This window comes from Triturus cristatus, chromosome 5_1 (assembly GCF_964204655.1).
Source record: "Triturus cristatus chromosome 5_1, aTriCri1.1, whole genome shotgun sequence".
NCBI classification, from domain to species: domain Eukaryota; kingdom Metazoa; phylum Chordata; class Amphibia; order Caudata; family Salamandridae; genus Triturus; species Triturus cristatus.
This window is the reverse complement of record NC_140587.1, coordinates 226123118-226136917: the sequence shown is the minus strand read 5'-3', so window position 1 is coordinate 226136917 and position 13800 is coordinate 226123118. Positions and strand designations below refer to the sequence as shown.

At 43.9% G+C, this 13800-nt stretch overlaps 1 protein-coding gene across 1 annotated transcript in view; it reads right to left on the bottom strand.

Annotated features, from left to right (window-relative positions):
- The window catches only part of FAM135B (family with sequence similarity 135 member B), a 1149009-nt gene extending 1135596 nt beyond the window's left edge, over positions 1-13413 (bottom strand). The window contains exon 1 of the mRNA XM_085604871.1: positions 13117-13413. The gene's annotated coding sequence lies outside the window, so the exon portion shown is untranslated. The remainder of the gene's footprint in view (positions 1-13116) is intronic.
- Between the last annotated feature and the right edge of the window lie 387 nt (positions 13414-13800).

Below are 13800 nucleotides of genomic sequence, written 5' to 3'. Positions count from 1 at the left end.
GGTCATTACTAGGGGAATTTACGACAGGCAGGATAGTTTGTTGGGATAGATCAATTAGTGGTCTTTTTTTCAAACACTCTATCGACTGGCGACGCTCAGCCCTTCGCTCGGCTAATGTGTCCTCCTGCTCTACGTCCATGGTAGCCTTACTAAAATAGTGGTCCAAAGTACCCTTAGCCAGGCCCCCATGCTTTACAGATGACAAAAATCCTTGACTCTCCGCCATGGAGTGATGGAGGAACAACCAGTCGCTATCAAGGAAGGAGGGAGCGAATAGCACTAGGCAACAAATGGCACAATATAATGATCCCAAAGCAAAGTCACTGGGCCACAATAGGCCTAATCTCCAGGCTGGGGGATGAGGAAATGTGTCCTATCAGTCAAAGACGTGACACAGTGACAATCTAAGTAAGTCCGGATTCACAGTCTCGAACAGTAATAAACTACACACACTATGGAACTCACAGTTCAGAAGGTCTGTAGCAGATGTCAGAGGGGTGGCCCAGCCCGGCCTCGAACGGTCCTCGACGGGCTAGGACAGGCGCTGGGGAGATGCTAGGGGACTTAAATATCACCCCGGCGCTGCCTGATGACACCTACGGCAGGCGCCGGGCGCTAGGTATGCTGGGAAATGTAGGCAGCCCAGCCGTTCCCCTCACGGCAATGGAATCAGCGCGAAGGTTCAAATTCAGCCGGTTTGAGCCCCACAGCAGTTGGCGTTTCCTTTACGGCGATTCCAGCTGTCAAAAGATGCAGCCTGTGTCCTGGAGCGCGTCCCGCGCTGCGGAGCTGCTAGGGGACTTAAATATCGCCCCGGCGCTGCCTGATGACACCTACGGCAGGCGCCGTGCGCTAGGTATGCTGGGAAATGTAGGCAGCCCAGCCGTTCCCCTCACGGCAATGGTATCAGCGCGAAGATTCAAATTCAGCCGGTTTGAGCCCCACAGCAGTTGGCGTTTCCTTTACGGCGATTCCAGCTGTCAAAAGATGCAGCCTGTGTCCTGGAGCGCGTCCTGTGGTAACTGTTTCCACTGAGGAATTAGTGCCAATTTGTCCTCGCGTCCAGATCAGGCGCAAATCTTTTTCCATAAATATAAAAAAATGGTGAAAGGCATATTTACAAAAAGGGCTTATAGTGAAGCACCCCGCTGCACCCTAGCTACAATCGAGCATGTTTTTGGACTACCTTAGGCACGCTCAGATGCCTGCATTGATTAGCTGGTGCGTTGGGTTATGTACTAGACAAGGTGTGCAAAATGACTTTTCTATTTTGCATGCTTCATAACATTCGTAACAGATGATGTGAGTCCATGCCCATGAAATGAGCGATTCACAAGAAGGACTGAAAGGAAATTATGAAGATTCACATCAGCAGGTTAAAAGGAGGACAAAGGCAGCAGAATACCAATGCACTAGGAATCAGAAGCTATCCAGTAAATACTTATTTTTGATGTACCATTGTTATGTACTATTTTTATCATATTATTTTTTAAAGATACCTCTTCACAATGTTAGTGTTCAAAGGTTTTTGTTCTTACAAACTTGAATCAAAAAAAGATGGCGTCCATTAAGGACTATGATATAAGGTAAACATAAACCTTACATTAATGAAATTTAATAAGACACACACAGAGTGTAACCCATCAAAAACACAACCAGACTTGCCTGATGCCTTAGTCTATCATCAACACACAAAACTGTATGACATAAATAACATCTGCCAAGTAAAGCATGACAAAATACAGAAAGAATGTATATGCATTATTCAAATGTAAGATGTATATTTTTGGGAGATGTAGAAACCATTTCTAAAAGTTGAATAATAAAGACAGCCTAATTTGATGTTATGTTATGTTAGTAGAATTTATAATGAGCACTTCAGTGCTCATAGGCGTCTTGGCACTAGCTTTGACACAGTCAAGAAGAACCAAGAGGGGGAAGTGAAGCTATTCTGGATTGCACAACCAGGTTTTCAAAGCATCAGTGGATTGGGCATCGCTCTAATTTGCAGGAGGAGAGAGTTCCAAGCCTTTGTGGCTCCAATTTACAGGAGAGACCTTTTAAGAGGCGGTAGTAGATTTGTAAGTGGGAGGCGAATGGCTGTTTGAACTGCTGGCTGCAGCATGCATCTAAGAGGTGGGTAACTGCCAAAGAGACCCTGTTACGGGCACTTGTGTGCTTCTCCAGGGAGCACAACATGGACACGTCCTTCTGCAGCTACGCATGCAGGCAGTCTCTTTTTCAACTCAAGAAATTGTCTCTTATGATATCACCTCTCAAATACTTGCACTGGGCGATAGTGACTCAGAGCATGAGGTTCAAACTATTCAGCAACATTACTACTGGCCAGGCATGGCCTAAAATATCTTCTGTTCATGTGTTGGAACTATATACACCTCACCATAACTTGAGGTCCACAAATGCAAACTGCTCACTGAAAGCAACAGACCTTTTTCATCTGTGCACCAAAGATCGGGAATGAAATCCCCATATTCACCAGGACTGCCCTAACCATGTTGATGCAGTAACAGTCCACTTTCACTCTTAGAAACCAGCTACCACTCCATAACACATTGACTGTGCCTTTGACCCAGTGAAGCACTCCATTGCCTTTTGGCTATGTTTGTGCTTTATAAACACAACATATAGGTAAAGCATAGATACATACATACATTGATTTTTTCATTCATACATACGCCAAACACCGGATGGAATCCCTGGGTAGTTCCCAGTCTTAAGATAGAGAGCTGCTCACCTCAAATGTCTGGGTTTTACTAGAATTATTGCTATCAATGGAACTCCTAATGTCATGCCCACCCTGTTGCATTATTTAAATATTTCATTTCTATGAAGCATACAATAATCTATATTATCTCAAGGCGCCTCTAAACCTAAACAGAGACGACAAAATATAATGTGACTAAATAAGGGACAGAGAGCGCCCACCCAGTCAGGGTAGTATTCTTAAACTTTGTATTGGGATTAGACATCCTAAGTACTAATAACTTTGATTTTCCTTTATTAGCAAGAGGTACAGCCTTGCAAGGCCTACCAAATATTTGTGAAATTGTCAATTTTACCAAAATGGTGTGCTCAACTGAAATTTGCATGAAAAAATATGCATAATCGCATACAGAAAATCCTTAGGATAGCTTTCTAAACAGCACACACTGTAACTCAAACCATACGCCAGCAAGTTCACTCAAAAACTTTCAAGCGTGCCCTTTGAACTTTGAAAGTTATGTGTCTAATTATACCCGGTTTCAAGACAGAGATCTGGATGCAGCTTAAGGGGCACATTCATCAAAAAAATAAATAAATAATCACACAGTGCAGTGCAGAAAACCCGCATGCTACACTGCACGATAAGGAAGGGGCATGAATGATCCAAATTTAACATTATATGGCTCATTCCTGTCTCTTCCTTGCACTGGCACAGAATGTGCTGCCTAGCGCCAACACAGGCATCCTTGCGCCATGGTGTAGGGGTGCCTGCATTGAAACAGGATTGTTTTTGTACAGGAAAGGATACCTTACTGCACAGATACAGGATAAAATGAGTAGAAAAATAGATATTTCTACTCATTACGTCTCACCTGGTAAGGCGTAGCATTTTGACGCCTTCCCATGTCTACCAGTAATAGCAAATCTGGGAATGCACCAAAATTCATGGGTGGATGCGTGGGAACACCCACAGTCCACCCGTGGAACGCCTCCCTGGGGCACAGTATTGAAAGGCAGCGAGTTGCGCTGCATTGCGATACTCTAAATTTATCGGCCACGCAAGGCCCACACAAGGTGGCCTTGCATGGCTTGATTAATCTTACCTAGTAGTTGCATCGCACTTGTGTCCACATTGTGTGCCGCTAGGGCGACACAACTGCTTGAGACATATGCCCTGAAATTTAGAAGGCTGGACATGTAGTCTAGGGATACATTTCTGCCTTTGAATCATGGAAACCCTAGTGCTACGTTCATGTTTGGTAATTTCGATTAGGAGTACATTATTTAAACTCCTTCCATATAAGATCAGGATGTGTGAAATTGCAGATTTTATCAAAAAATGACATTTGAAATATGGTTAGAGTTACCTTGAGTTATGTTTTTTTCTTGAGTATGCAGTTTACACAATAAAGTTTTCCAAGATACATGAAGGAGACTGGTTTGAACAGAATTTTTGAGGGGTAAGACATTTTCTTCACAAACCAAAATTTTAATACATTTCGCATAGGTCAGGGTTCGGGGAGTTTGCAATTTTCAATGGATAATTCAGATTCTGTCCAGGCCCAAGATATTTGAATAATTGTTTAGTATAAATGTGGGATCGGTTTAATTTTATTTTAAGAAGCGTTATCCTATTACTATTAAAACCTTAAAAAAGTGGAACGCATGCACGATTTTTTTTTAACGTAGTCTGATGTATAACCTAGAGGTGTACGGTGTTATGTCTTAAGTATATATTCCCACCAAATCCTGATTTCAATAGTCTGATTTTCCACTGATCACCACATAACATATACTTCTATATCTGCACTAATAATATTCTATGTCAATTATATCCAATTACTTGGAACTAAGGGGCTCATTGAAAGTTGGGCAGAGCACTGCTGGATTAGGAGTTCTAACAGGAAAGGCAACCCGGTAAAAACCCGTATGCCTGATAACTTGTGGGATACAGTCTGGAATACATAATTCAGGCACTGGTATCTCCTAGAGACATCTCATAATTAGGCCATAAGTCTGTGCTACACCTGAACCCGCTTGCACCATATAAACCTGCATGCGGCCTACTCAGTGGCGGCTGGAATTTAAAGGGGTGGGAAGGCACTTGTGCATAATATTATAAAAAAGCATATAAAACATACCCAACACAACGTCCTCTTCTTTGCAGGAACTGGGACCAGATGCTGGAACTCTCTTACCCAATCGTGGTGCTCCTCACATGAGGCATGTGAGCAACGCCCTGATTGGAGGGAGCGCACTCACTTGGCGCTCCACAGTGCACTCGAGGCCTGCACTTACTTAAGACAGCCGTCTTAAGACAGCTGTGTTGAGAGATTTAATGTGCGCATGTGTGGCTGGCCATCACAAGATATCCGGCCAAAAAGATATGTGAACTTTAAACAGCGTATTGGACAGCCCACCCTCCTCTCAGTCAGCAGCAGCCCTTCCCCCATTCTGACGCTTGGCTCGAGACTGGGGATAAAAAGTAAAATAGTAATGAACTACCATTTTATCGTTCATCTCTGGGTCTTTGGGGGGCAGGTTTAAGTGGGGCGACGCTCCTCCGCTCCAACAGAGGAGCCGCTCTTGGCACTATTGTTGTTTGTTTAAAGGATGTGTGCAAGAATCATGTTTGGATTCACTAGGACAACTGCATTTATTTCTTGTAAGGTTCCCTCTTGCCTACATTTATGTGCTGTGGTCTGATATTTTAGATTCACTCTTGCACGCAATTCTCGGTTATTCTGTAGAATTGTTTAAAATATTACAAATTCATCACAGTTTTTTTGGCGTGGGCGCAGATATTCTCAGGGCAGCTTCTTCTGTGATGTGCAAAAAACATAATAACCTCTGACACAATGAGCACAGCAGCTAGTTTCATAGGAAGCTCATGCAATTGCCTGCCCTGCTTCTAGCTGCAAAAGCTCAACTCGAAGGACCTGAAGCACATTTGCACCCCTTCTCACAGAAGCAGAATATTTCAGGAATACAATGAGAATGCCCCCCTCCCCACACCCCCCGGTAGATCAACCCATCTTCAATGGCCCTCTTTCCTTTGATAGAGCGGAGTCACCTCACCTCCAGCTGTGCACAGAACAGGTCAGTGAATCTGGATCACATGCAGGGATGGAGTCACACTGCCTGGTCCCCTGGACAGCAGGGGATCTAAAAGGGTGGGATCCATGAGGATGGAATTCAGGTATTCTACTGGAGGGTCTGTCTGAAGATGAATCAAACCAATGTCAGAATATCTATTGTGGTCTGTAGCATAATATAAATGTGCAAAGACAGAAGGTGTGCGTGACAACCACCAAATCACAACACCCAGCACCATCCTGAAGCGACTTCCAAAGACACTGAAGACACCAGGAGAATCCATTCATTTCGGTTCATTAAAAAAACGTAAAAGGCAACAAGAATACAAACAAACATGAATAAAATACATAAGACTAAATGTATATATGTACGTATAAAAACAATGAAAATTGATGAAAGTATTAAAAACAGGTTACAATCCTCTTAATAGTAGTATATAAAATGTTTACAGTATCCCTAAAATCCTTTCTTAGGCATGAGTTTACTTAACCTCAAATACCATATTGCTGTTAAAAATTTGCCCTCGGTTTTCCATATTAAGTCGTGGTAATGAAGGGCCAGATCGCATAAGAGGTATCCCAGCAATCGTAGTGTATAGAAGCTCTTATAAATGTGCGAGGACTTGACCAGTGACATGTTTGGTGTTGCACTGGTTTGTCCCAAAGCAATTAACTTTCAAAACTGCAAGTATCCAAATTGTAAGTTGGTAACTTACGTCCTGTACTAGAGTCACCATTCTTTAGTTGTCAACACTGATGTCGCTGAAGAAGTGGTGGTTGCCTGAACGCTTGTCCCAGTTGCCTCAGTCTGTTTGGTGGTTATAAATTGAATGGGTGTGCTTTTTGTTATTTTTACAGAGTTTTATATAGCGCGAACTTGACCAGAATCGGGTATCAGAGCGCTTTACATAGCACCAGTTGCATTACATGAGGACACATTCATTTTTGTTATGCATGGGGAGATTAAGTGATTTTCCCAGAATCACAGGATGTTCAGCGTCATTGCATAGACTCGAACATAGTTCCCCCGATTCAAGGTCGACTGCCCTAGCCGTTAGACCAACTCCTCTGTTTATTAACAATAGCACAACATGGGACAGCCACCAAAGTTGCTGCATTGTGCTAGAGGTATATAATATGGCCTGCTGCTTCGCTCTTACCCTGCGTCAGAACCAGTCCACTTAAGTCAAAGAAGATTCTCTTCCTTGAGTGCCCCCAGCAAACCCACCCTCTATTGTCCCCAAGAATATGTGGGGAGCTAGGGCCTACAGCTCCTACAAAGTGGCAAAAAACAAGGAGCGTGGAGCCCAACCAAAACTCATACGGGTGAGCTAGCCCAGTGTTCTTGGAATTGATTTTGCCACCCATTGAGGCCAGGGGTTGCAAGAGACAAGCCGGTGGGGTCAAAGCTGCGCCCCCATGTGACCCGTAAATGATGTTCATGTTTCCTGTGCAGAAACTGTTCCGGTATAAGAAGTCCAAACATCTAGACAGGAAGCAAGTTGCATGTGTTTGTGATAAGTAATCTGTCAGATGCTGCCAGTTGACCAGGGCTACAAGGGAGGCTCACAATTAATAGACAACTTTGTCCATCTGAAATTAAACTTTGTCCTTTATCTCGTGGGGACCCACAATCAGGGTCAGACTGGGGAGAAAAAGCAGCCCTGGCAAACATACTCAAATCAACACCACTTCATCTCTTTGTGAAATCTCTCTCTTTCCATCCATCCATCCTCTCCCTGTCTCTCCTCTGTCTCTTCTCCCTCTCGGATTGCTTTCCCTTTACCTTCTACCTGCTTCTGTATGTCTTTGTCTTTTTTTCAAGGACACCAGCCCACTGGGGAAATGCCCTGAGGAATAAAAGGCTTTTTCGCCCTTAGCCACAAGTAAGGACTGAGCTAGCCATCCAAAAACCACCCCTCCACCCTCTTCAGGAAAAAATTAAGATCCCACTATGCACACATTCTACTTGGATGTCAACAGAAATGCATGCCCTCTCAGTTTCAAATCGTGGGCTCTGCCCTGAGATCCTTTAAAGAGAGTCATTTCTCTCTAGATTTCCCTTCTCTTTTTGAAACGCAGAGCAGCAACATTGTCATAGTGTCTGTCACCAGGGCTTTAAGTGGAAGCTTTTTCAATATTATTTACAAGCCATAGTTGCTGCCTATTTTTCGTACAACTAACAACCATTGACAAAGCCAATAGTCCTGACTTGTTTGTAGGTATGATGGTTCTTGTATCATATATGTGGATGCAATGATAGAAACAGCAAAATACAAGTCGGGCGGCACACTATTCGAAGCACAGATTTTTAGGTGTTATAAGCCACGCCCTTAATTACATTGGCCACGCCCCTTTGGGAGACCCCTCCCAGTTTTTTCATCCCACTTAAAGCCCTGGACATAACGGTTGGGAACTCAATTTGACTGTATTTAAGAGAAAGATGCCAAGTTTGGTATAGGTGTATTGATGTACAATATAGAATATATCAGAGTTCTGGAATTTACTTGATTATTTATAGTTCTTGGTAAAATGCCAACACAGCTTAGTTTTGTACCGGCAACATTAAAAAGACAAAAATGTGAGGTGCAAAAAATAAAAATCCCAATAAAAACAAGCATTGGCAGAGCTAAATGTCCGTTTTAATTGGGCCAGCTATTAGATTTTCAAATGCATTTTTGCACTGGCATGTCACAACCCATATGTGAGAAGTTGGCCTGATATATGCTGTCCACTAGTTATAGTGGGCACCTTGTATCAGTCCAAACCCCTTATGGTGATAGGTTAAAGACAACCTTTATTGAAAGCAATCTTAGTGGTAGCTATGGAGAGCAGCCTTCAGGCTAACTCTTGAAGGAATGTAAAGCAGCTTGTTTTACCAGTCTATAATCACTTGAATAATCAAATGAAAGGACAACCACACCAGGTATATATTATGTATTTAAGATAAAACACACCCCTCTAGTCTCTTTATAAGACTGGAGTTCGAAGTACTTAAGTTACAAGTCAGTATTCAACAGTAATAGCACAAATACACGTTTGGGCCCTAGGGGCGTACCAAACCATATTCCAATAAAGTGGTATAAGAACCACGACTGAACTAGACACAAGGCCTAGAGCCTGTAAAAGGGCTTGGACCACAAGGAACCACCCAAGGTAGTGACACAGGGGACCCACGGGGGACGCGTGCAATGTGAGAACACAGCCGCGAATCGCCGTTAACTTCTATGGGTAATGTCGCGGTTGGAAATTAAGAGTTTAAGGACACTTAGAGGATGACTATGAGTGAACCCTTTTGGACTTACAGGTGTCTAGGGCCAACACCCACGGGAGCACCGTAGTATTTGAGTTACCTCACCTAGGGAAGCCAGGTGCATAGGTGTTAAATGGTGTTGGGTCGCGTCGCTGTTTTCAATGGAAGCTGCTCAGGAAGTGCTGCTGCCGTGAAGAGGAGAAGTGTCCGGAGAGATCCAAGCCCGGATTTAGGATGGAAAGCACCTGAAAGCAGAGGGGACAGAGTCTGGGTGACTTACCAGTGACCAAGGGCACGATAGACCAATGCCCACAGATGTCGGGTGCTTCAGGTGAGTTGACGGGTGTCTTGACTCTTCAGCCACGAGGTCCAGGAGGCGCCGATGATGACCAGGAGTTGGATTCGAGCTGTCCCACAAAGTCTGTTGAGTGCTGCGATGTCGGCGACCAGATTGGACCCAACAAGCCTTGGCAACGGCAAGTCACTTGGAATCAGAGAAAGGACGTCGGTGCAGACCAGCAAGGTCTGGTGGACTCACCCAGCGAGGGTAAGTCGGGACACGTCTGGAGAAACCAGGAAAGCCCAATCAGAAGAGGAGTCGCCTTCGTGGGGACCTACTAGCCAACGGGCTAGCGATCGCGAAGGAGCCTCAAGCGGTCGCACTGGAAACTGGCCCAAGGCTCACTCGTGGAGTGGAGGCCAGAAATCTTCAGTGCAGGAGGTGCTCAAGGCAGGGGCTACTCGGAGCCCGAAGCACAACTTCGAGGAAGACCAGGAAGATGATGGATCAGCAAAAGATCACGGTGTCCAGGGGTCACGGTTCCACATCACCCACTATCGCCACGGGCCTCAGCTTTGCTGTGGACTCAGGGTAGCCTTGGGGAAGTCTGGAAATCCACCTCTGGGGATGCAGAGACTTTGGCGTCTGGCGGGAGCTTCAGAATTGCAGACCAGACAGTTGCTTCTTTGGTGCCTGCCAAGCAGGGGAGTCACTCCTTGACCCCAAGGGAGATTTCTTCAGTCTTCTGGTTAAAGTAGAACGTCGAAGATCCAGGATATATGTTGCAGAGCTTCGTCCAGGGTAATCTAAAGTCGCAAGGACTGGGTAACGACCGCGTTGTTGTGGCATGCAGGGTAAACACATTTCGAAAAAAGAACACATTCTTCATAGAGTTGATTAGTATCAGAGTGGAGGGTGTAGAGTGTTGTGGCGTAGAATAGAGTTTCGTAGAGTGAAGTGGCGTAGAGTGAAGTTTCGTAGAGTAGTGTTCTAGAGTTGAGTGGCACTGAGAGGAGGAAAGTGTAGTAGAGTGGCATAGAGTGGAGTAAAGTGGTGTGGAGTGTCATGAGTGGAATTTTGTAAAGTGGCGTAGACAGAAGTGTTGTAGTGTGTCAGAGTGCAGAAGTGTGTAGTGGAGTGTGTTAGAATAGATTAGAGTGGCATAAAGTGGAGTGGCACAGTGTGGAGTAAAGTAGCGTGAAGTAAAGTGGTGTGGAGTGCTGTGCCGTAAAGCGGAAACGAGTGGAGTGTCGTGGTGTAGAGTGAAGTAGAGTGGCATAGAGTGAAGTAGAGTGGCATCGAGTGTCAGAGTGGAGTATAGCATTGTAGAATAGATTGGAATAGTAAGATTGGAGTGGCATACATTGGAGTAAAGTGTTGTGGAGTAGAGGGGTATAGAGTGGCATAGTGTGGAGTAGAGTGGCATAGTGTGGAATGGCAGAGTAGAATGTCATAATGTGGAAGTGGCGAAGAGTGGAGTAGAGTGTCAGAGTGGATAGGCGCAGATTTGCGTAGAGTGGAATAGAATGGAGTGACGTAGAGTGGAGTATGCAAGGTTTAGTAGTGCACTGCTATTACAGAAAACACATTTTCTATTGAAATGACCCTTAATGTTGCACAGATACATAGTTTTACTGTTAAAACTATGGAAATCAACATCACCTTGTGTACTGATTTGTTTCGATCATATTACATTTGTTTCCACCACACTCAGTATTACAAACAAATGTGCTTCATTTGTGCTTTGTGAATTTTAATATAATCTGAAATAATTGGTCAGTTCATTTACAGGCATTTAAATTTTAATGTGTGCTATAAAAAAAAAAATGGAAGGAATATAGTAGCCAGGCCAAAAGCCGGACGCTCACCGAACTAGTCCGGGGAAAGAAGAATGAAAAGTTACAAATAAATGGTGCTCAAGAACATGGGTTGGCTAACAGGCAGCCCCAAATATAACCCACAACACATGGGTTAAAGTAATACAAAACAATTGTCCTGAGCACTCAGAGTTCAAGGAAAATTCAACGTCCAACATGAAGTCGTGAGGTGTCCATAGTCTTTAATTCGATCCACAAATTATTTTCGTGACACTTTAGTTTCTGTACATCAACATGAATACATCGGTAATGCACTTAACACAGTCAACAGTTCCGTGAGTCACAGGTCACAAGTGACGCATACAAACGACTAGAAGCATTACAGGACTGATGAAATCACATTAAAATAGCAGTATTACAAAGTGAATACAACACCAATGTCAAGACTGTAAAAGACCATATATGCAACTAACTCAAATATTTGTGCTCACCCCTCGGTGTCAGTCCATAGAAGAGAAAATATAAAATACTGAGTATGTAAAAATAAAAACCTTAAATGAGGCATATTATTATTCTGGATCTCTTATGAGGTGTTAATTAACTTAATTCAACACGCAGTATTCATGGCAAGTAGAGGGTCCTACGTAGGTAAACACAAAGATATGCGAGATTAATGCAAATGTCACCAGTATCCCACAGGTCAAATCACCGTAAACGGTTAAAAAATGGCATAGTGCAATTAAATGTTAAATCTACTCAAGGAATTAGAGCATCATGCCAATACCACGGCATAGCGTTCATAATTAGCTTAGGCTACTATAATGGGGGTTATGTCACAAGACACGCAAAGATAGGCGCTGTTTCCAAAGTCAGGTGCAGAGCGGGGTGAACCGACATTTTCAGCGATATTGTTGGGCCTTATGCACTCGTGTTGGTTTGATTTCTGCTTGTAACAGCCAAGCCGTGAAAGTGATCGGACGGAGGCAGAGGGGAAAGCACAGGAAATTAAGAAAAACAAGCAACTCAATGATGCGTGACGGAGGAGACAGATGGCGGCTACGCGCGTGCACGCTGTCGCGTGAAGGCAAGTGCTAGGCCAGCCAGTAGCACTTTCAAAACTCACCTACTAAATGTCTCCGTGCAGCGCATGCGCTAGCTCAGCGAGACCGAAAAATTCAGCCCTAGTCCAGCCAATCACATTGTTGTAAACGTGAAGGACTTGTGGGTTTAAACGGGAAAGATATTGTGTTAACACTTTAAAGCCCGCTTTTAAACACTAATTTCTCGGAACGACTGAATGGATTTACCCCAAACAGAAAAAATTGCGCTTCATGTTAAGTTTGATATAACGATGTTCACCTGTGTGGGCTGTATAGGAGATGTGAGCTAAAATGCGAACTCACTCATTTGTGCACTCTCCCTCAACTTTTTTCCCCAATAGATACATCTTCACCAAACTTTGCACGCCAAACCTAAGATAATGGAGTTCATAGGCTGGTAAGTTCCGTGCCCAACTTCCAATGGGGTTTAATGTTATAGGCAAATCAAAAATGTATTTACAATGGAAAGTGTGATGCATATACACATACTGCTACCGAGGACTCCAATCAGCAACATTCTTTTATTCAACAAACAGCATTTTGCACCACAACGCGTTTCCACATCCGTCTTTCTCAAGTGGTGCCGGTCTCGTGTTGCTTTGATTGACTTGCCTTAAGCATACTCAAGGGCATTCTGGTAAAGGTAGTGTCTTTCGTTGGTACACTAAAACATCCTTGAAATAGTTTCAAAGACTTCGACTGCAAAGTGCTCATATATTTTCCAAAAGTCCCATTTGCCTCATTTTCAGTGTGGCAGATTTCAGCTAATGTGTCATTAAAACTCTTTTGCTGGCTCCCGGGCCCTTAATCACGGGCTGCATCAGTGCTGTAAAGGACATTTTCTCACCGTTTCTCTTCGATGAAACTGTCCTTCGAACACGAAGTCGCGCCAGGCGTTTTGGAAAGACCTTCGGTCCTGCGTCTTTAACTGTATAGTACACACGGAGGAGATACTTAGCCCATCGCCGACTTCAAGATCTCAAATATGTTGACAACAACCGGGCATGTCGCTTTCCTTTAAAGGTCTGCAGGCTGCGCGCTCTCACTGCTGGTGCAGTGATGGGGCCAAACCCCAGTTATATCGTACTCAAAGAGAGAGCTGCTTGTCCTGAGGCTCCGATTAGCAACAGTCATTTATTCAACTAACAGCCTTCTGCACCACACCGCGTTTCGACATCCGTCTTTCTTAAATAGTGTCGATCTCATGTTGCTTTGACTGACATTTGGGAAACATACGAGCACTTTGCAATCGCACTCTTTGAAACGAATTCAAGGATTTTAAAGTGTACTAACTAAAAAAAACGAAATTTCCCAGAATGCACAGCTGGCCCAACTCATTATTTTAAATTATAGCAGCTCGTGCCGTGCCCTCACCCCGTCACCACCTCCCGCAGCGTGACACTCTATTTTGTTCCGCGCGTTATAAAATGTATTTAAAAAAAAAGTCCCTTTGGGAGATGGACACCTTGTTGCTGGTAGATGCGTGGCATTAGTCCCACTTCTCTTTCCATTTCCAGTTTTGGAACCAGTG